Source organism: Aquila chrysaetos, chromosome 16, assembly GCF_900496995.4.
Source record: "Aquila chrysaetos chrysaetos chromosome 16, bAquChr1.4, whole genome shotgun sequence".
Classification (NCBI taxonomy): Eukaryota; Metazoa; Chordata; class Aves; order Accipitriformes; family Accipitridae; genus Aquila; species Aquila chrysaetos.
Window position 1 is genome coordinate 25,076,564 of NC_044019.1, and position 24,381 is coordinate 25,100,944.

At 39.6% G+C, this 24,381-nt stretch overlaps 1 long non-coding RNA gene across 1 annotated transcript in view; it reads left to right on the forward strand.

Annotated features, from left to right (window-relative positions):
- Positions 1-24,381, forward strand: part of LOC115352235 — a 90,808-nt gene that overhangs the window by 62,596 nt on the left and 3,831 nt on the right. The window contains exons 2-4 of the long non-coding RNA XR_005934156.1: positions 4,775-4,884; positions 18,439-18,552; positions 23,039-23,200. This is a non-coding gene — a long non-coding RNA (uncharacterized LOC115352235). The remainder of the gene's footprint in view (positions 1-4,774; positions 4,885-18,438; positions 18,553-23,038; positions 23,201-24,381) is intronic.

The following is a 24,381-nucleotide window of genomic DNA, read 5'->3' on the forward strand; positions in this document are numbered from 1 at the left end:
CATAAAATTAGCAGTAATTATTATATGAGACTTGTATCACTATATCATCATAAATGGCATATTAGATCTGGCAAAAAGCCTTTCAGTTTATAAGCAAATTGGATTCGTTCTGCATTTTGTTCCCTGGCTCACAACCGCTTTTAGCTGTACGCACGTGATCCCGCGCTTCCAGGATGTTTCTTAAAACAAATTCAACACTGATTAGACTCAGATACCTTATTTTTAACTGAGGCCTAACCATATATGCAAGTGATGTGAGAAAATTTACGTGATTGATCAGAACTTCCTCCAGCCCATCAAGTTCACTTCTCTCCTGCCCAGCTAGAGAGACAGAGAAGACACACAAGCTGTGCTGCTGTGACTAATTACTTAGGATCCACGTAGAAGTCTGCAAACTGAAACTGAGCAGCGTACTTACCATGAGCCAGTTAGATTCTTGTCTTGAAGTGTCAATCTTTGGAGCATATTTTCAGTGTATAATGCAGCATTAATTAACACAATTAAATGTGTAATTAATCACTTAAAGTAATTATTTTTCCTACTCCCGGTATGAAACTGGAGAAGCTGGGGCATTGACTTAATCAAGTTACAGTTTACCCAGAAATCAAGAACTGCTGTTTCTCAGCCTGATATTCCTGAGATGCTACATGCCATTCTCCTTCTTCCCCTTCCCAACAGGATGCCGCACAGCATCTCCTGTAGCTTTATACGTCACTCTGAGGTTAACCAGCACCAAAGAATACAGTTATCCGTGGTCTGCCACCATCTCGGGGCTCTCCACGAAGTTAACCAGCCTGCTCAGAGTCTACCAACAGCACGTTCCCATCTGTGGGTTGCCACTCCAGTTTTTACGGGCAGCTCCATTAGTGGTTTTTGAGACATGAAGATTCACAGAGCAGCTGTACTATTAAATCCTGAATAGTGTGATTCTGAACACACAGATTTTAAAACAAAGCAAAAAAATTAAGCCCATTTTCATGGAAATGGGAGGTTTTGTTCTTGGAAAAAAAAAAAATGGTGTATTCCCCCCCCCCCCCCCCCCCCCCCCCCGGTGTGCAGTCACAATTCATGAAAATTCTTCTTCTTCTGTCCCCCTCCCAGTTAATGGACCCTAATTCTCATGCATATGAGGGATATGAACTTCCAGCATAAATGGGTGGATACTGCCAATAAAAAGCCTACGCTGCTTTCAGTGAATGCTGTGCATGTGTCACCTCCCCCCATCATTAATTTTCAAGCACTGAGATTGCAGTAATTTCTGCTTATAAGTGGCATGTTGATGTGTTTATTACTTCGCAGTCGAGTTCAGGGCTGTTTCTCATATCTTTTTGCAGTGCTCATCACCACCTCAGTAGCTATAGACTAACAAAGCTGAGGCCCTAAATAAGACCCAAAGAAGCTGATGGCTGGAGAATTGTTGGTATCAACCTGCTGTTCAAACAAACTTTCTCTGTTACTAATTCTTCAAGCAGTCGCAGTCTTGCAGACCTTAATGCCAGGGCTGTATGAATTTGAGCTTCATATTAAACATTTTTAAGGATTATTCTGTTTCAGACAGCGATTCCTGATTATGTTTTAATTGCACATTCTTTGGGAAACAATACAGTTGTATCCCTGGCTGTCTGAGATGTCCAACTGTTCTCATAAATGCGATCGAGAAGATACTGATCCTAAAAAACAGTGCAGTGAGGCACAGAGAAGAGGGATTGTGCTATCTCCCTTGTAACCCTTCACTGGTTTCCCGACCGTTTGATGCATCATCTGTGTTCATTTTCCAGTAAGCGTTAGCCACTTTTGAGCCAACACGGGTCCTATGCAGGCCTCGGGTGTGCAGGACTTTGTAATTGCTGCAATGCTACATTGCCTTCTGCTAGAGTCTTTCTGTTGCAGAGATCTCTGCTGGCATTGGCAGAAGAATCTGGCCTAGCTCCATTGCTACCATATGGCAACTGGTTGACACACAGATGCCTCTCAGTCCGTGCTGCAATAGGACGGCGGACTCCTCTGTCAATCCTCCGTGTTAGCACATATTGAAAATTTGCTTCAAAACGTTGACTCAGAAAGCTGCTTAACCTTGGTTTGTGAGGGCTGCTCTTAAGTCCAAACGGCTGTCTGGAGAGCCAGGGACCCTCCAAAGCCGAGCGTCTCTGGTAACGTAACGGCAGAGCGGGGTCCGTGGCCCTGGCAGCCGAGGCAGGCGCTTGCCTCCGCCATCAGAGCAGGTAGGACGCAGGCTGTTCCCCAGGCACCCATCTGGATGGCCGTCGGGCAGAGCACGGAGCACGTTGTGCCCGTGAACAGACCTTGAGCTTTTACGAGACGTAGCCGCTGCTTTCCGAGGCAACGTATTAACCCCGCGCTTCTTTGTTAGTGATCAAAACAAAAAGAACTGAGGTCTGCAAGTGAGAAATCTGAAAGGAAACCTAAGCTGCACATTACGGTTTAGAAGAAACTTCATGCTGTGGCTTTCATTGGGATTTTATTGGAGTTTGAATTGCTAGTAAAAGAAGAATCACGGAATGGGAAGTGAAGTCAGGCACTGGAGCTGGAGCACAGTTCTCACAAATGAATTTTATTGCTAGATGTTCAAGCAGGACTGATCTGAAAAGTACCAGAAGATCATTACCGTTCACAGATTGTTGATAGCATCTTGGTTTTAGGATCCTTCCTGAACGATCCTTCCCGAGTAAATTGCATGGAACTTATTTTACTGCTCCAGAAGGCTAAAGGACGGAGGCAGCTCTGCCAGGACTTAAAGCAGAATTTTGCAGGGGCCCAGGTGATGCAAGCTTCGGGGCTGTGCCAATAAAGCCATAATGACGTTCCTCAGTACTGTACACCTCTCGTGAATAGCTCCTGGTCTGGTGGTTTTAGTGCGACAAAGCTGTTTCGGTGTTAACGGATGGGATGGGAGCTCTTCAAAAACAGTATATCCCATCTTAATGCTTGTGGAAGTTTAAAACTTCCAGGTATAACAGGCAGTATTAAAAGTTTACCATTTTCACCTATTATGATTACACGTTCCCATTCCAGGATTCTCTACACACACAAGTGGAAAATTATTGCACTCTCAGTTTAAAAGCTAAAAAAAAAAAAAAAAATTACAACAAGGTTTTGGATCGTTTTGTAAGCCAAATTAAATAATTTACATACACGAGCAAACGTATATCCACCTTTACAATACATAAAAACCTTTGAAAGAGCAAAATGATACAAAGTTGCCATCACTGGCCTGTACAATGTAGTTGTTATGATTCTGGCAGTCCTGTAGTCAGAGTGGTACTCCAATATTATCTCACGACACCTGACATGAACTTAGGAGTCTGTAAAACCGCTTAGCAAGCAACAGTTGCCTTCAATATGAAGATGAGAGATGATGGTTAACACCGGACAATTCTGAGGTTTTATTACTCTTGTCTACCGGTGATCCTCACTCCATGAGTGATAGTCAGGTGGTGCTCAGCATGCCTGAAAATTAGTCTTCAAGTGCAATTTCTTTTCCAATTAGAATGAACACATTTCTGGGATTTCTGGGAAAATGGGATTTTAAAATGAGACGCAGCAAAGAACCAGTAGAACAACCAACTTTGTGTACCTTCTTGTGACCCCAGAAACCAGTAAACTTTTGTACCTGACTCTAGGAGTAAGTAATTAAGTTATTTTGCAATACTTTTATGATAGTCAGAAAACTTTTTTTTCTTCCTTTTCATTGTCATTTTCAGAAGGTTGGCTAAATCTGGGTGAGAACAAGGGGATCTGAACGCTGTCCTTGATTTTGCCACTGATGTATTGTACTTCTTTGGAAACCTACTCTATTCTGTGCCTCAGTTTTGCCAGTAAGAGGGGGTTCAGTGCTTCTGTACTTCGTATTGCAGATAGTGATAGTTTATTAATATTTTTTATCACCTTGTGATTCTTAGGTAGAAGGCTATATTCAGATACAAAATATCACTTATTTACAATTATTATTTCCATGCCAAAACTCGACAAATAAGCTTTGTGAAGCCAAATCTCAGTGTTGTTGGCCCAGCTTTAGTTAGTGCTGCATGTCACTGTAGAGAAAAAATTGTACTTCTTGTTCTTCCTCCTACAGAACTCCTGATAAACATTTCAAATGGCAGTGGTGTAATTATCTTTGATTAGTGACTGTGCTAACTTTAAAATAAAAAAAAGTAAAGTAGATGTTGATTACCAAGCACTAATGTAGTGCTTTCATGCACAGCTATAATTCTACTCATGAATATACATTAATCTTATGCATCAGTTGTTATCTTTATCTACAATCAAAGACACTAACCAATGCAGCTTCATTCTGTTCTATGAAACGTAAAGGAAGCACAGCAATGACCACAGTGCAGGATATTTCTGGATGATATAAAATCCTTAAATGTCTTTTGAGCTTTGCTGTTTGACATAAACCCTCTATTTTTTTCCACAATCAAAATGCTTCGGAATAAACTGTTGCAGAGAAGGTAGCAGACAGAATAACACTGGGAGAGAGATGAGAGCGCAAGTGAATGTGAAAACAGAGGCTAGAAGCAACAGGGCTGGAAAATTATGTGGGATGAGGCAACCAAGTAGCGCATTTCTGTAGAGTACGTGAATGCTTAGCAGGAAAAAACCCCACCTAGAGTAATCTGGGGAAGTAGGGAGAAAGTGACCTACAGGTGAAAAGGTGTGAAAATAAAGTGCTTGGGTTAGGACTTATATAATGTAATGCTGATACATCTATTACTATCAACATCTGAACTAATTGTCTAAATTTCTTTTCTAGTCAGAGGAAAGAAAAAGCCACTTATGCAGCATGATGCATTTCTTCTTGGAGTGAATAAATACAAGGAGATGAGTTGTGCTCCAGAAATGCTCATTTCTCTCCACTCTCATGTGAGTTTACTTGACTAGCAAAAATGCACATGGCTACAAGTGGGGACATCTAAGATAAAATGAATCTCGTTACCAGGGTCCTCCCCAGCTCCAACACTATTACTGTGTAGTTCTAAAGTTAACAAATAGCAATGAAAAGCTGCAATTAAAATCAGTGGGTTTCAAGCAAAACCTCGAGTGACAACAGGTTCTAGAGAGCCTCTGCTCTGCTGCCATTTTTCAGTCTTTTACCGTATCCTACCTCAGCACTGTGCAGGCTGAAATGCCGGGCTAGAAATCGCATATGCTGCTCCTGCTAATTTCCAGATCAGATATAATTGTTGCATCCAGCACGCTGGGTGCTCCCGAGGGACACGAGTGCTGCGGGGCTCAAAAACCCAGAAGAGCTCGTTGCCATAGTAGCCTCCCATGGAGCATTTGCTCCTTTGGTTGCTTTTCCGATACATCTCAATCTTGTGCTGTTTCAGAGTTAGACTTCATTCTCTACTAGGCTATATCACCTTTGATTGAACCTGTCAGATCTCCCTAATCAATTTTTTAAATATCAGTTCTCACATGCAGTGTGTTAGGGCAATCTAAATGTTTGAATCTAATTGGAAAGGTGCTTTATTTTTTTTTTTTTTCTTTGCTTTTCCCTTCAAACAGTCACAGAAGGTAAGAACAAGAGCTCAGTGAAAACCGATCTGGGAAGAGTATAGTCAGCACATTAAGGGGTCTGTTCTGAGTTTTCATTTTCCACTCTCATTATTCTGACTGATCTTTGGCAGAGCAAGGCAGGCATGTGGGCTGTATTTCCAACCCAAATTCTTTCGACAGCAGTGCAGCAGACTCTAAGATGGCAATTAATTGTAGCACTGTACAACTTAAACATGTCTGTGAACTGCAGTAAATGTGCGACTATTCCCCTGGGTTTTCTAAAACAGATCTCTAAGTTCCTTACGTACACTCTGTGTTTTCCTGCGGAGCTGAATCTGACAATATGCTCTCTGTGCAGCGATGACGCTTATAGGGCTCGTCGTTGCAGCAGGGACAAAGACACGGAGGTTCTCCTCTCCTTCAAAGAACTACGCAGAACGGTGTTTGCATTTCACAGTATGTTGCTTCACCACACAATTCGGTCCCGTCAAGTTGTTGTATAGAAGAAATGATCGTTTCCATCACTCTGAAGGAGTAAAGCCAACTGCCTAATGTTTTCATATGGGTGTTCCTTGTACCTTTCACATTGAAATGCAAAATGTCATGTTATCGCTTCCCCAAAAGGTACTGTGAGTAATTCTGAAGGCAAGTGGAGGGAGGGGAAAATATGGTTTCAAAGCAAGTTCTGCTAGCTGTTTTGTGACAATGTAGATTAAAAGGTATTCATGAGAAAAGCGGTGCGATTTCCTCTACTGGCATGATTTGGCGACATGGTTTTAAGTGGACTCGGTGTTTTCAAAGAGAAATAAAATTGTTTTGTATTTGTCTTTAAAAAGGCCTGGACCAAGAAAATAACAAGGTAGAATTGGGAAGCACAGTGGCTCAAGGTTGCTGTCTGCATATATTTAATCTGTCAAGATAAACCCAGGAAGCCCTTGGTTCTGATTTTTCTTTCGGTAATTTCTCATCTATTTGGTAACTCTGAATGCATTAGTTATACTCCTATTTTAAATGAATATGAGATGAGTTTTAGGTCTTATTCACAATTCTGACTTCATAGCTCAAGCCCATCACTACTAAAAGATTGAAGAAATGTACAAGAACGATTCATTCCTAATAAAAAAAGCCCACAATGGAAACTGAAGCCAGCAGGTCTGTAGGATGCTTGAGCCTTGCCCAGCATACTAGGTTATCTTCAAAAAAATTCAGCAAAATTGCCTTTTTTTCTGGGTGACATCTAGGACACAGCTTTTCAAGGTCAGTGAACTGCTAAAGTTCATCCGGCCATTCTCTTTTTTTAACATTTTGGGAGATGGGAGGGAGCAGAGGGAAGCTGTTGCCTTTGTGACATTCTCGGTTTGTTAAACTAGATTCGCCATTGTATCTGGCCCCCTTTTTAGACTTCTCTATTCTTCCCAGGCTTCCAATTTAAGCTAGTGACTGAAGGCAGAAAAGTGCTGGTTTTACAGCAATGACAAGAGAGCTGAGTTCAGCCAGTTTTTCATTTAAAATCATCCTACGCCCCCAAACTGGATTTACATTGGGCCTGAATCCCGTCTGAATAAGAGTCTTGACCTTTCTGAGATTATCATGGTGTGGGATGGACAGGTTTTCTCAAATTCATTGCATTATACATATAAGAAGAATAAGGTACAGATGCTTTGTTGGAGTTACTGTTTCTGGGAATGTACTTTTAAACTGTTCCTAATCTGATTTAATATTCACGTGGGCAACATATTTCCTTTGCAAAATACAGTTGTACCCATGCAGCTAATTTGATTTCTAACTATCTTGTAAAACCAAGCAGAATTTTTCTTCCTTCTTCTCATTAACTGAATTCAGTATGTAAGTGTTGATATTTTCTACATGGTGGCAACATGCCTGTAATGATGGGGTTATGATACTAGCTCAGTTGGATTTAATGTAATGCTTTACAGTCAGTGGCTTTGAAATCAGGAACACAGTGGAAATAAAGAAGATTAAAACCAATTGGACTTCTCTTTTCCCCCTAGTTGCGATAATAAAGCCTGATATGCACATTGCACGCACTGACATAGAGCACTGCAAAACCTGAGCCCTTGACCTCGCTTCTGTAGGTGCAGAGGACTTTTGGACTCAAGAAAATGGTGCATATTTGCTCTACTATGCAGAACAGAGCGTGTTATCCCCCGGGGCTATACAGAAAGACCTGCTTTTTTGTATGCCAAAACCAGAACGCAATTAATGTGTCCTCTAGTATATGGGGTGTCACATTTTCTCACATAACAATTAGAGCAAACAAAGGGATAAAAATATAAAAGCAAAGGTTGCAGGTTCATAAATCAGTGTTTTAAAGTGCATCTGTTAATCATATGTTCAGTGTTAGACCAAGAGCATATATATGAATGCAGTTTGACTTGTAACATTGAACAAAGCCTGGTTATTTATGAGTCAGAGAGGGAAAACTCATAATATAATTGCACTTGCAAAACAAATACGCTATTATTTGATGTTCATTTAGACCAACCCTTCCTGAATAAGCAAGTAGAATATTCATACATTCAAGTCTCTGTGTCTAATTGTGTTTGTGCGTGTAGTTACATATTGCAATTACTGTTCATTGATGCTATGCATGCATTTTTTAAAATCTAACTTCATAAATTCATATGTCTAATTTTATTGCCTCTCACAGATGTATCTGAATCCTGTGTGTACATAGAGATAAAATGACTTCTAACTGAAGGTGGCATGGTCAGACCCACCAGTTATGTACTGGTTTCTCTTCAACAAAGGGTCATTTGGTAAATGAATAAATCAAGAGAAAAGTCAGTTTAAGGGCTGACCATTGCACAAGGAAGTGACATAAAGAATGTTCACATGAAGATTGAGGAGAGACTGACCCTTAAAGTCTGGGGTGGGTTTTGGTAGTAGCTGGGATTTTTCCTTGACTAACGGCAATTCATTAAGCTCTGAGCTTCAGGTGACCCTAAGTCTCACCACACAAATATATATGCTCAGGCCTTTCATGTGGGGGTAAAAAAAAAAAAGTCATTTTCCCCTTTAAAATTTAGGTCTTTTTTGACTTGCCCATAATGGAGTTGTAGGTAGTACATAACTAATCTTCATGCTAAAAATTTACCTTTTTCCTCAAGTGAATTGGGTTGGATTTTGATTTAAAAATGCAGATCACTTTAGAGTTACAGTTCAGGGACTGTACAGAATGATATTTGGAGTACAAAATACAGGATAAAAATTAAAATACTACCTGGTAACATATACTACAGGAGAACGCTCTTTAAAATGGTGTTAGTCAAGATAAGTCAAACTGTTGAAAATATACTTTAATTCCAGTACTTTAAAAAGTAATCAGGTCTGTAAATTAAAGGTGAAGGAGGAGACAAGTGATTTGAAATCTGAAAAACTGCAAAGTTGCCAGCAACCAGAGCAAGACATGGAATTCTTAACTAAAAATGAGCTATTGAAATTTGGAAAGTGCAGACTCTGGACAGGTCAAACGAATAAATGAAAGTCTTTATGACAAGTTGTAGCAGATGATAATGATGTCACCAAAAATATTCAAGCTTCCTTTTTTTACTTCTTTTCTCTTCTTAACGTACGTATGGGTATAATAATATATATAAGTACCCAAGGCATGTTAGTGTTTATGAACTGTCTTGAAAGTTATCGATCCTCGGTCACAGATCTACGTGAACAAAAATCTGAATTTCTGTTCACATTGGTTTTAGGGTTGAGAAAGAAAATTTCAAGGGAAAAAAAAAGTTAATTTCTTGTCACCTACCGACTTCCCCTTTTGTGTCTGAAAATCTTTAATTCAGGCATGGAAATATCTATTCACTCATATTATGCTCCTGGAAAGACCTAAATTTTTCATTTGTTTCTGAACACAAGCATGCCAGTGGGGCTATTTGGATCACAATGTGAAAATGCCTTGATGTCCTCCAGAATCAAGTTGCAAAAAATAGTCAAAAAGATAATCAGCAGAGCTAGTTAGGGGAAAAGTTTTGGTGATGTGCTTCATGGGACCAGGGTGAAACCAGCCAACATTATAAAATTGCTGAAAAACCACCGGCAAGTAACCTCTTTGACCTCTTTCCATCCGGATGTGTGCAATCTAGACTACTACAACCACCTACATTCACTTTCCTAAAGCATCTGTTACCATAATATTGGGGTACGTTATAGTATTTATCAAAACATATTATGATATATCAAATAAATTTCAGAAATGCATCTCACTAGACGGGATTCCAAAGCACTTTACATAATCACTTTAGACCAGTCTAGAAATACCGAGAAAGTCTCTGTTGGTGCATGGGGAACCACCTTATCAGCATTCAGCATCACACAGATCCCAATTACTAGAGAAACCCCTGTTGACTCCTTTTGATGTACACACGTGAAGGAAACTGTAGTACTACAGAAACCACTTCCTGTAATTGTCGCTAGTGAATTTTCTTGTAATTGCAGAATGCGCAAAGCTTGACTGATTTTTTTTTTTTTTTAAATGGCTAAATCTAAAATATAGATTCTCCAAAGCCTTCCCAGTGACTAGTTAAGCCTGCAGAGGCCTACTTGTCCACTAACGAGGATACCTCAGTAGTCATCCACCGAGCCAACACGTAAGTCTTTTCTTTAGTGAGCAGCATGGTCCTTAATCTCCAGCAGGATTCAGAAATGAAATTTTCCCTTCCCCATAACACCTGCAAAGACTGATCAAATGAATACTCTTAGAACAGAAAGCCAGGTGAGATTTCATATTGAACACAGGGGAAAGGAAGAAGAAACGTGCTCTGTATTTCCCTTCTTTTTTACTTACAACCTGGTGTTTATAGCTTCCACCCGGAGGATGAGAAACTGAGCTTCAAATCCTCCTATTGTTTGTTTAAAGCAGGACTCTGCTTCTACGAGCAGGCGCTTGCACAGTCTGAGATAAAGTTCTTAAAATTCCTGCTATCGAAGCCTTCCTGCAGCCCTTTCCTTCTTAGGAGGTGAAACTTAAGCCCATCTCCTTAGGATTCCCTGCCAAGAGTTTAGATAATTGAGAGTGCCAGCTTCGCTGGATTAAACCAATTTTAGCTCTTGTATTGGGAAGATTATGGCATGGACAATAGGAGGGCACTTAGGGTTAGGTGTGGTGAAGCTGTGCCTAGCTCTCTTACGCGGACCTAGTCACTGAGATTGCTTCAGTCCCTCATCAGTAAAAATTCAATTGGTGTCTCAGAGATTTGAAGTTATACAACAATTTGTAGTAGGAAGTATAGAAAAATATTTCCATTATAAATTAGAGGTTGAAGGAGAGCGAACAAAATGCAGAGTGAAACTGCTTAGGACACAGTGGCGAACACACCTATTCATGCATAAATTTTATATCTTGATGATTGTGAGAATTGGGATGTCTTCAGCACGTGATCTCTTCTAAAAAGATGGAGCTGTCACAGTTGCCTGAGACCTGATTCTTCTCTGTTTAAGATGAAGAATGCAGTCAGTTCCTGCATGACCCACTTCTGCTTAGCTCTGGGTTTGGAACATCCTCAGAGAATAGCAGGACCGTAAGGATGCACCTAGATTGCGTGCTTATTCTCTTTCTCAGCTGGAAAGAAAAATAAACCTTTAAAGGGAATCTGTAATTGAGCATAAGATAGTAATCAAAAGTGGGTAAGATAGATAGATAGATATTAAGTAACAGGTATTAGCTCATTGTTTAGTGGATCCAATAACATAAATATATTCCCTGTATAAAGTCAACTGTACTTAAAACTCATGCTACAGTTGTTTCATGGTATTATGGTACTCATGGTACTCAATATGAGACTATATTTGGCTTCTAAGCATCGTTAGGAATGAGAACCAAGTCCTAGCGGGTTGTCGTGTTAACTTTTTGATTAAGACTGAAATGAGATATTTGAATGAGCCTCTATTTTGGCGAAGTTGTTTGTTACAGAGGCTTCCTTCTTCTTCTTTCTTTATAATAGGTCTCAGGAGTTTCATGAGCAAAAGACAAAATTCTTTCCACTGGGTCCATGAGCACCTGTAGTTCTGCTGTCCTGATGGACGTCAGATAGCATATCCAACAATGAAGAAGGTTTAATTTTAATCATCCAAGAAATTTTTGTGCTGTCTGTAGTAGGAGAATATCAGTTGTCACCCAGGTAGTGTGTTTATAATGGTCACAGAAATATGATTATAACTTCCTTTCCATCCACATCCATTCACACACATGTTCAAGATACCATAATACACCTTAAATAATTCATACCTCTTTTAACTTTAGAGCCCATAGTAAACTTTGTACATTTTATTTTGCATATGTAGTTTTTACTGGTTTGAAAACTTAGGAGGAGAGATGTTTTCTGTTTTGTTTAGGGTAAGGCATGTTGTTCAATTTTTAAGAAATGGTCTAGACTTTTTATGTAACTGTCCATGTTTGGGCTGAAGAGTATGCAGAAATATCAACCTCTTGCAGCACCTAAATGTCTTCAGTAGCTTTGTGTGTACCCAGTTGCTCTGCAAATCCAGTCCTGGCTATGAAACACGAACTCTCAAGAACTTAGCTATGGAAACTTGGCCCTTCCACTTATCCCTGTCTAAATTTGGGTTAATAGTACTTATCTAATTCACATACCTGGCTAATTCATTAATCAATCCATTCTGTTAGCTCTTTCAGAAGCCTATGATCATGTTCATTATTAGTCTAAGCCTTTTTTTGTATTCTGCTGCAGGAGACTGAAGTGTCCTTACAAATTTTGGTTATCTTATGTTCTCTGATAAACTTGAGAGAGCTATGGAGTTTATTCCCGGAGATTGTTTGCTCTGGGAATCAGTAGGTAGGACTATGCAGGGTTGTCTAATTTCACCAGATGCGTGAGATGTCCCATGGGATACCGCGAGATGGTTTGGTTTACCATCCTAAGTGAGTACCTGGCAACTCTACTGCCATTTTTAAACAGGTCTAAACAATATTGTGTCTTATCTCTCCAGTATCCAAGCAAAGATTTTAAAGAGATCATATAGAAAAGGCTACATGAATTAAAATGTAATATTTTTTTTTCCCAGTGAAAGTTTTGTCATAGCCAATGAAAACTCTGCACAGAGTGCTACTCTAGTTTTTATCACCAAATGGAAAAACCGTTCTGTTGATGCCTATTATACTTGTTAGCCAGCTGTAGTTATTACACTCTAGAAACAGGCTGAAGTCTAACAGAGAAAGGGGCCTCCCAATCTTTTCTTGTCTGTAACCTGTAATGCTGACAAGGCTGTGAATTCTGTAGCCTAGCATAGGTAGGCTGCCTAGGATAGACAGCAATTGCAATGGTGGGGTTTTGCGATAAACACGTTCTACTAGAAATGTCTGTGCGCTGCAAAGCACGCTAAAATCTTGTGATGGAAAATAACAGGTTTCTGGTTACTAGCATCCCTGTCTGCATTCAAGCCAGAATCCTGCAGATGAGAGACTTTGTCTCCTACTACCCATCATCTCACTGTCTCAAAGGAAATTGTTGGGTGAAGAAATAAAGACAGAAATAATAACAGACTTCATTGCTCTGGCCTTAGTATGTCAAGAAAATAAGATTGTCAGGAATATTGGAACAGGAGAGTTTCTTTTGCTGAAATATTGTCGGAGCAAATTGCACCATTAGCAACTAATTAACAGTTGATATTGACAGTTCAGTAAGTGTAACTGCTGTGTGACCCATACCTATCATTTTGCAAGGCTGCCTTTTGCAAGCAGAGCGAGCTAGAGGTTAATACTATACATTGGCAATGAAAAGGAAAAAAAGATACAAATAGGAAAATCCTCTTGGGCTTCCTTATGACAGCTCATTTTGCGTTTTTAAAAGGGCCTGAAAGAGGAGCTCCTTTAGAGAAGAAAGTGTATCAATTTGCACAGACGCTGATTCTGCTGTACAACAGCTTCCTTGGTACAAAAGGGCTGAGATCTACTTCGACTGGTGCTTTGAAGTTAATTCTTTAAATGACCATAATCCCAGAAAAAGAATGAGAATTATTTTGATTCTCAGCATGGTGAGATATTATTAATTTTCCATTTTTTAAGAAAATTTATAATAGAATATATCACAGTATCCCCTTTGAGGCTTTTTGCATTACAGTTGTTTTCCTCGGTAGTGGACTTTATCGTATATCGGGTACACAAGTAGAGAGTCGGGAACATAGGGGAGAATGTGAAAGGGGACTGGTGCTCTCAGACATCATTTATACACTTTGTACTTTTTCTGGTGCTCATCACAAACACCACGTTTTAATCTAAAAACTGCTGTGGTCTTCTCAAAGAATTTGTAGTACCAGAAGAGGGAAATTTTCCCAGTTTGGGTCTACATTCCCTGCCAGAAAACAGATGTATGGCTTGCACTTGCAGGAAAAGGAATGTACCCCAAATGAAACTGTGAACAATGTTTGCTTGCATTTATAATTGTAAGGTGGAACAGATGGTGACAACTTAGTTGAATGTGAACAGTCCATTGAAATAACCTAAATTGTCGAGCTATTCTTCTATAGAAAGCAGTCTATGCACCATTCGAACAAATTGAAAGTAGCCTTCACGTTATTGAATCAGTTGGAATTGCCTTACGTCGTGAGTTATGCTGGGTTTACAGGGGTTTGCAGAGTATAAGCTGTTTCATTTTGGTAGCTGTGAATGCTCCAAAGCCAGGGAAAAAGTCTCGCAAGTTAACAAAAAATCCATAACCATTCTACTCTCTGACTCATTTTGCTGTGGAAAAACTTCTGGGCAGATATCTAATGAGATTAACAGCATTAACAAAAATGTCATGTCTTCAGTTTTAAGCCCAAGGACAGAGTGCTCTTATCAATAGGCTCCAGATCTGCAAGCAAGGCAGTAGCCCAGATCAAAACAAGCTCCATCAAAAATATTGTTTTCTACTTTCGTTAATGCAATGTGTTTACACTCAGCATTTTAAAAGCAGGTGGCCAAACGTCTTTGTGTAGGCATGGCGTGCAGAATGAGAATAGGCCGTTTGATTTTTGTGTGACAGATTAAACTTTCAGAGTCTCCACGCGCTGCCTCAGAAGCGGGTAAGGCACTGACGGCTGCTCACGAAGGTCCCGCTTCGTGAGCGTACCTCTGTATAAGGGACCTAGGCTGCCCTGTACAAAGCAAGGCGAAAATTGTACTTGCAGGATGCAGTGTTCGTGATAAAAAACTCAATTGCATTGAGCAGAGAGATACCCCAGATAGCCTCTAAAGATCTTAAGGAGAGGCTGTGGCTTAAATCCTACTCAGGAAAGTAAGGAGGGCTTTGAGGTATAAGGAGTTACTGGGAGGTAACTTGCTTCTGATGTACTAAAGCAGCTGGTTTTGTGATAAACTTCCACGCGCGTGCTCTTTTCCTGTGATAAATATGGTGAACGCAAGGTAGCTTATTTCTTTTTTGTGCCTTTATGCATCTCTCTGATCAGGGATATGAACACTTAATTTTTCTGTTATTCCACAGCAGCTGTTTCTGTGCCTGTGCTATTGTACTGCCTTGGATTCCTCTCCTGCATCCAGTTAGGTGTACAAGTGGCTTCCACCCCTCCGCAAAAATGAGAGAGAAGCCAGCGTTACCCCTCTACCCACGTGCCACAATACTTGTCTGATATTTTGACATCCCTTTCCTACCTGGTCAGGAGCAGAGATTTGAATCAAGTGGTCCGATACTAAAAGTGAATGTCCCAGCTGTGACATTACACACGATTTTGAGCAGAGGTGCTTTTGAATATCTCCTTTAGAAATCACTCTACTGAGTATTTAACTGAGTAGCCACTGGAAGCTTACTGCAACATGCAGATCCAGGGAAGTAACTTCTATTTTGACCTGCAAATTCCATGTGAACAGAGGAAAAATCTCAAATATTTATTTCATCCCTCTTTAACTAGGAATGGCACCTCTGTTTCTTATACGTGGAACTGATAATATATAAGATGAAAAGAGGGGGATGAGTTGGAGATAGAAATCAGTTTTTTTCAATCTTAATCCATTCATACTTTAGAGCTTTTTCTTCCCTGTATTTCTATAGGAATGCTGAGTACTTGCAAAAATACACTAAGGTTTCAAAATTAAGGTGGAAAACTTTTCCTAAATTACTGCTCAAAAAGGGTGAAGTAGTATGTTGGCACATTCAGGTATTTTTTAGTCCCAGATAGTTTAATCCTTCATTCTGAATGGCTAGCAAAGGTCTAACATTAGTAATCTTTAAATAATGCATCGCATATTCTTAAAGAACTGTAAAGACATATATAAATTTTGCATGCTGCATTCATTTAGCCTATTAAATTGCATTTAGCAGTGGTCAACAGCTGAATTATATAGCACTTTTCATATTTTTTTAAAGAATATAATGAATCTAATATTCTTCTTCTTGACACTTTTGCCTCTGAGTTATATAGAAGCAGGAGCAAGCCCCAGATAAGTAGCTGTTTGTTTAGTACTGTGTGCTTAGAAAAGGGTGAAATTCCTTCCACTGTTGGCATTCATAGCTGGTCTACGTGTGCCATGAAGACTACCTCTTAACAACCCTTGTCTGAGCCCGAACAGATATAAAAGTAACATTCCTATATTTTGCATATATATCTGTGTGTGTTGGGGGGGGTTGTGGTTGTGTATGTAAATAAAATTATCTTCAGGCTCTTTCTTTTATCTTGAATACAAAAATGACTGTGTTGCTCGACTGATAAGGTAAAATGCTCTTTTAAAATTCACATGCAGAGGTTTTGATAAGGACACCTCTCAAGAATAAACACACATCTTTGGCCACTGGATTTAATAAACATAGGGAAAACATCAGTTTGCTAGCCTGTAGCACATTCTAAGTCTGCATAAACAAAAGGAAGCTTAACTTATCATCATAATTCCAGTTTAAAAAAAAAAAAATACTGTGAAATGTAACACAAGGGCTTGTTATGAGGACTTTCTTCTTTTAGAAGGAAAGGAAACCCTACTGACTAGTATGATTTGTTGTAAATGCCTTTTTGTCGTTTGAAGAGGTCTTCTATAGATATTTCAGACATAGAGTCCCCTGAAAAACCCACCAAGTTGTGTTTTTTAAAGAAATGCAAGCACTAGATACAAGACATGCTTTCAGGCACCTTTTTGTTTTGGTGCTGTTACACACACAGCTCTGTGTGTAACAATGGGGGAAGAATGTTAACATGAATGAGAACAGAGGACAGAAATGCAATAAAAATGGAAATTAAATAAAAACAAGATTAGATCTATTTAATAAATGCAAAGCCTGGGTCCCTTCAATCCCGGGAGCCAAAGTAAGGATAGAGAAAGGCAAGTCCTTCAATTATTCATGGATACACATCAGCAGCAAGCAATTATTGCCTTTGGTTATAAGGATTCAGCTGGCGTTGAGCACTTAAACCAGATGTCTTTTTCAAAAAGAATCTATATAACTTTGACAAGACATTAGCACCTATCCCCAATTATCTCCTTACTGGATCCAAGCTGTCATCCAGGAGAACATTTGTATTATAGTTGTGATCAAAATAAAATAGTGAGTTATAGTTGTGTTTATGTGGAATAGTGGTCCCTATATGCGTATACCTTCTCTTTGCTATGGTTTAATCATAATTTCATTGCAACAAGATTCAACAAGGCATCATTTTAGGAGAAAACTCCATTTGTCCCTCCCTTCTGTGGAGGTCTGATTCAATCTTCTTCTCTCTTAAGAACCAGGTAATTGTAAAGAGGCCAATGATTCACACTTCTCAGAAGAACATATAAGTATCTTTAAATTGCCACAAAGAGTATTCCATAAATACATGAAGGGAGAGAAAAACAAAAAACCTCTCTGCTTATTGAGAGTGATAACAAAAGAAATTAGGTTCAGTTAGCCATTTAAATTCTCCAGTATGTTTTTCTTTCCAATGTATTCGCAGGAGATTTGCATTTCTTCCTATCTCGGAGTAGCTTATCTGTCTCTCTAAGCTTTTGTTTTCACCCTCTGTTTTCTTTATATCCAATTTTAGTGTGCTTTGACACTCCTTTTCAAATAAAAATGTAAAACATTGGATTAATGAATTAGATGAAGTGTTCAGCTTACTATCTGCTCCTGTCTGTTGTGAGTTTAAAACTTTACTGGGAATGCAGAATTAAATAGAGATCTGAATGAAGTTTATGCAGAATTATCCTTCCTTCTTCCAGAAGCTGCTCTGTAAATTCCGACGGGGCAAGCACGCAATGTGATACGAGCAAGGTGCTCCCCGAGGCAGGTCTCATTTAAGACTGCGGCGATGACAGATGTACACTTTCCTGTACCTTAAATTCCCAAACTTTGTAGACAAACGTGCAAATGCAAGCTTTCTAGACCAATGTGACGTGGGACCACATGTAGCATAACAAAGCTACCTTGGTTTTGAGACTTGCAGGATGGAGCTTCAACCAGTACAGGCTCTCGTGGCTACGGTGGCAGTCACTGGTCCTTCTAGGTAAGGAAGGCTCCTCAGTGGAGGCACGAAGGAGCTTACATTGTGTTGCACGTTTTACTGCCTCTAGAGACAGATTTCACTCAATTTGGCTTTCTTTACTTCGCTGTTTCCAAGTCGGGCTGCTTCCAGAGGACAGAAAAGTACATTTTAATGTATTCTAACCTGGGGCATGAGGACCCAAAGATAGTTGGCATTTTTTTCTCTTCTACTGCTTCAATGCTACTGAAATAGTAAAGGTAGGATGTTGAACTTATAGGTTAAGTTATTGCTTTGTAGAATAGAATAATACACGTCTCTCAGTCAAAAGGATTGCATATTTTCAGGCATGTATGGTTTACCTCTCTCATCCAAAACCATAAGGTTATAGACAAGTGCTAAAGATTGTACTTACGAAACTGTTGAAAAATCAATCTTAGCTTGATAGATAGATCATTTGGTATAAGTGATTTTTCTTTTTATCTTGCTGAGGACCACAAGGAACACAATATCGGCCAGCCAAAGCAGGTATCTAAGCAGCTTCAGAGCATCTGATGGTTTGCATCATGCTGAGTGAAATGGGAAATTGCTACTGCTAAACTAGAGGTATGTAATTCTGTCTAGAGTTTTAAGCCAAGAATACTGAGTTTTTAGATTGATGAATGAAAAGGGTGACAGGTCACAAATAGCTTGTACTGTCAGTTAAATGACACCCAAAATAGGCCAGGCATGTCAGAGGGATGTTATTCTTGGTTCTCATGTAATCCTTGTGGACTTTTTCATGGAAGTTTAATTAATACCCCTGGTAAACACAGGGCCTGGCAAAGGTCATCTGGAATATTTACTTTTGTTAGCAACTGTATTGCAAGGGATGCATGTTCAATATATTCTGCCTGAACATTTCAGAAAAATGTCATTTGGGCTTTGGGGATAGACTGCTGCCTCATTAAGGTTAGTGAAAAAGGAAGGTTTGGTTCTCCTGGGGACTGAAGCAAAATAATGCTTTTTTTTTTTTTTTTTTTTCCCCTCCAGTCCAAAATAGCAGATCTTTAAACCATAAGAAATTTGAACCTACTGTATTAACAGGCATACTCCCAGAATTTGATTAGTAAACTCTTATTAAACAAAAAACCCAAACAGACCAAAACCAAACAACAAATTAAGACCAGTTCAATAAACAATATAGATCAAAACTAATTCCAAGTAATAAAAATCTACAAATGTAATTGAGAAAACTGTTGGGTTGCAAAAGGTGGTGCCACAGTAATAAACACTTAAGGATCCCAATGCATTTGTGACTGTGACACCTCAGTGACTCACAGCAGCTGTGAGTAAGCAAAACACAAAGGTTATAATCTGGCTCCCTGAGAAAAAGGTGTAGTTTCTATGTCTGGAGTCCCACTTCTCAGAGAATGTAAATCTACTGGATTAACAAATTCAAATCAGGGCATGCAATAGTGTCGTACCTGCCCCGGGAAGTCTATACGCCCAGATAGCCAAGTAATCAAACACAGCTTATAGCCCATATTCCTTCTCCTCAAGCCATTATTTGTTACCTTGGAGAGAATCAGCACAAAGCCTGGTTCCTCCTGTGCAGACTTCCCAAGTACCTCCTCTCTGCAGCTTGTTTCTACCACTGTGCTCTGGCACTACAAAGGTAAAAGCACTTTTTTTTTTAATTTCTTCTTTTGGAGCACATCCTTTCAAACAATAATTGAGCATCCAAGAAAGAAACACTTGGCATTTGAAATATAAATCTGGAGGGAGAAAAAAAAAAAAAAAGCAACAAATTAAATCCTCCTCTTCTCTAGCAAAGAATACGGCTTTTGTCTTAGTGAACATCCTTTATAATTCAGATATGCTGCTGCAGCACTCAGCCATGCCAAACATCTATTCAAAGGGAATTCCTTTTGATTTTCCTTTTATTCCATACTTCATACAATGTTCCAAGACAGCAATCATTAGCTGAATGATTATTCAGTTGGATAGTCCCACCATTATCTTAATTGTTCATCCAACCTTGCTGCAATCCTTGCAACCACCACCGCTCATTTCAAAACTCCATTTTCAGCTATTGGGTGGAAATAAAAAGCTTTAACCTTGGGGTAGAAACAGCAAAGGAAAAATCTTATATTAAAGATTTAAAGGTTGTTGAAAAGAGCGGAGAGAAGAGGGAGGAGCAAATGATGCGGTTATTAGTAACCATCTTCAATCAATTGTAACACTGAATGAACAGATGCTATAAGATGCTGATACAGATGCATATTATCACGCTCAAGGTTTGGAATCCTTTATCTGAGATCTTCCCTAACTTTTGTAGGAAAGGACATTTCTATTATATATATGTATTATATATATTTGGTCATGGGTATTGCTGGTGGTTTTAAATGCGTCTTTTATGAAAGGATCATCTATTAAAAAGCCTATAGTGCTCCTGACAACTTTTTAGTTGTGAGTTAACAGCACATATTGATGACAAATCCCTCTGCAAGCACCTCTGCACCGATTCATAGAAAATAAAATTTGGAGCAAAGGAAAAATCTAAGCAAAGACTGGGAAATCTGCAGAAAATTGGAACCAGTGGGATTAGCTGATTAAAAAATTATTACCGCTGTATCTTAGGATAGGTGTGCTGTTTCTCATCACTCATAATGTGCCAACACTACTACTACATTCTTCTAAACGTTGCCCTTTGTGTACTTCCAGTTTATAGATTGCCTTTGTGAACGGGCACAAGGGAGGTGACAGCAGGGTGGAGGTTTTTTCCTTCTCTGATATACTTAGTACCAGCTTCAGCAAGACAGCAGTCTGTGGAAGTTTACCTACTTTATTCTGCTGAAGTCGCAGCCTCTGATATCTTCCCCTGCATGCACATACACACCGCTCCTAGCGGGACTGCAAAAATGAAAATGTAGTTGGTATACCTTTCCCGGGGGAGTGTAAGGTGGTAGGAGCAGGACAGAGCCGCAGCTCGAGGCCACTTCGTTCTTACTGGTGAAGGGTACCCAGAAACAGGGGCGTCTGGAGCATCTTCCCACCGAGCCGAACAGCACCTTAGGAAGCAAAGAACAGGGAATCTCTGAAGCTGTTTTCTCTCACAGCAGATAACGACTTACTCCTGAATAAGGAATGCTTATAGAGAGAAAGAAGTCACCTTTGCATCCCGCTCAAATCACAGGCTGGATGAAACTGAGGCAGGCACGAAGGCTATGCCCAAATCACCTTATTGCCAAGTGGGACTACAGCCAAGTACCCTTGGTTATAATGCTCACACGAGTTTGGCGTGGAAATCAGTGTGAACTGTTTGCAAAATGGTTGCAGAATACAGAACAGTATTTTGGTTACGTGATTCTGTTTCTCAGTTTGTTTCAAGGATTTAGCTGGCTGAAGGATTGAGATGTGATAAACAAAATAGTGGTGATGACAGAGTGAATGAAACCTAGAGATCCCAGTAACAAGCTTAGAGATGCCACATATATTGTCCCAGAGGTGTACGCTTACTTTCTCAGAAATTTGTCCAGAAAAAAAAAACCACAAAAAAACATGAATTTAGCGATGTACCCATTTCTTCTGAATGTTAGGCAACTCAGTTGAGACAGTAGTTTCAACTGAGGATTGCAAAGAAACACCATAGCCTATACCCAGATCAGCTGCTTCATTGAGCTGCGCCTATGCGATCATCAGATTTTGGCTGCAAGATAGGCACGCGGTTCACTTGCACGTTTGTTGCCAACTAGCACTGCTCTGCCTTGATGCTAAATCCAGTGCTTGGAGACGCGTTACGCATTGGTGACGTGCAGGCACAGGGCTGGGGCACCCCGTGGTATGTGCCTGTATTGCTGTCCAAGTTCTGACAGATGAAGAACCAGAACAGTGCAGGTAACGCATCGTGCACCCCAGCACCACAGGAAACCATTAATCCAGAGATGATTTGCTCTTCATTAAAGGAAGATTGCCTCTGCAATGGTGCGGTCTCATTTCTTCACCCCCTTTCCCAACTCGTACCTTACTTTCTGAACAACTCCGTAGAAAATGATGACTTAAAAGAGGGCGGCATCTATGCATAACATTTTGTCATTTTCTCTAATTTTCTGTCTCTACTTTTCTAATCACTGCCAATGCTGTCTTCAAGTCTCAATTGCTCTATTTTTTATCTAAGCCTACACAAGCTATTTCTATGGTAGTCTTCTGTTCATTTTCCCATTATTTCTTAGCTAAAACTTTCCAATTATTTTGCCTTTAGTTAAAAGACTTCGCTGCTTCAAATTCACCCTGAGCAACTTCATTATTTTCCTTTCCAGCTATCTGTCCTGTGTCAATTATGGGTCCATTTTTTCCTATGTTACCAAAGCAATGATACTCCAGTCCAGTTTTCTAATACAGTGATAATGGTGTTTGACTCACAGGTTTTTTTTAATTGCTCACGGATTTCAATCCAATTTGTGAAATTCCTTTGTATTTTAATTGTCATGAAGACAAAATGTGGTGATCTTTTAAATGAGTGGAGGACATGAACACCGCCATCATTGCCACCCTGTTAACTTTGACCTCACTTTGCATGCTGACAGAGCTATCTACTGTAAAAAGGGATCGATACAAATGGCTGGTTTTTATTGAAAAATGTGCCTAGTTAGTGGCATTTCTGAGGCACTTGACACCACTGCATCAAAGAGCCGACCTTGATATAAGAACACTCATTACAGTGAGAAGAATACTGAGAATAAACATCTATTTTACAGGTGCTTATTTCTCATATTATTTTGTAATCCTTTACGTTTACAATGCATAAGTTATTATTAGAAGCATACCTTAACCAAAATAACGCTTCAGATGTTTTGGAGATACTTAGGTCTGGAGCTGAGAACAATATTTGCATGTAATAATTGCCTCACTGATTAATTAAACCTAAAGTTCAGGCTTAATTTCCTTGAAATTTCAAGAAGTCTTTTAATCCGGAGCCAAAATTGTCGTTTTTCAGATTCCCCTTGTGGTTTTCATTGTGAGGTGCTATGCTGCAGTGGGATGAACAATGCTGATTCATGTTCCTTGGTCTGTGTGATGCATCGTAATCAAATTCTCATTCTTTCTGTAGGAGCCATTTATGGCAGCTAACAAGATAGAGCAAAGCGGCGTCTTTGGGGAAAGGAAAATGGGAGAGAGACCCAGCCTGTGTTGCCTTGGGTTCTGAAGCCTTCCCATGAAAAGAAAGGCAGAGGCATGTCAGTCGTGGAGGATGCAGCCCCCATGGATGCAGGTGGGAGCCACATAGATGTGATTTCTAAACTACTGGGGGGGGCTCAGAGAGTTGGAAGTCTATATGAACTAAATATTTAAAACATTAATTTAGAAATTCAGAGATTTCCTAAAAATGCTGCCAAAACCTAATGCAAGGGCTGTATTTTTTTTCATATAAATGATACTTGTTTTTTCAACCGTTAGAAGGATATATCACCTATAGTACAAATACTATACTATACATACTATACTAAGATAGCACGAAGTTGCCGCAGGTAACTGGCCTCTTTTCAGTTTGCTTGAGAGATCCTTTTTAGAACAAACAGTGTTCAGAAGGGGACCTTATCCCATGGTGAAAGGAAAAACAAATTAAGGGAAAAGAACTGCATTTTGGTCTTTGTGACCCTGTTGTGTTGACAAATGCCCAAAGCAGGAGAAGTACGGCCTTCGGCTTTCCTTGATGGCTCCAGCAGGTCTGACAATGCCCATTCCTCTCTGTCAGAAATTTCATAGCCTGCTTTGAAAGTGCAAGAACTTTGCTGCCAATAAAGCCGCAAAGGGGGCCTTTATTTCAAGCTGTTAGAGGTTTGGATTTCTACTGAGAACACAAATAGTTGTATGTCCTTTGGCGGTGCATGCGGTACGTGTACATATATCCAGTACATGTCTGTTTTCAGATAATTAGACAATATCAACCAACCTGTTAGTTAAATTCTAATGGGGTATGAATCAGAACACAGCCTTACCTGCCTCGCACAATGTCGTTGTCTCTGCAGCAGCTCTCTGTGAAATGGCACATGCTAGGAGTCTGCAAAATTTCAGTGTTGTTCGGAGGTGATTAGGAGACAGGCTTTTTTTCCCCCCACTCCTTACCTTGCTGTTAGTCATTCAATGCATCTTGCGGGGTCTTTTGTAGCTTAATAAAATAAATGCTTTGCTAGCATGTTTCATAGTAGTGTACATGCATAGGTTTTGTGCTTCCTACAAGCCATCGCTATTAATTTACATCAGGAAACAATTTTCCTTCGCAAATATACAGCAAGAGAAAACCATTGCTCAAAGTCACCGCATTCTGAGTAGTCATATTAAGAATTGTCTAATAGTGAGCTCTTTGGAAAATAAGAAATTTGTTTTAAGTACTATTATCCTTTTGATGCAAGTGACTAATGAAAGAATGATATATTTTGATTAAGTGTAGAA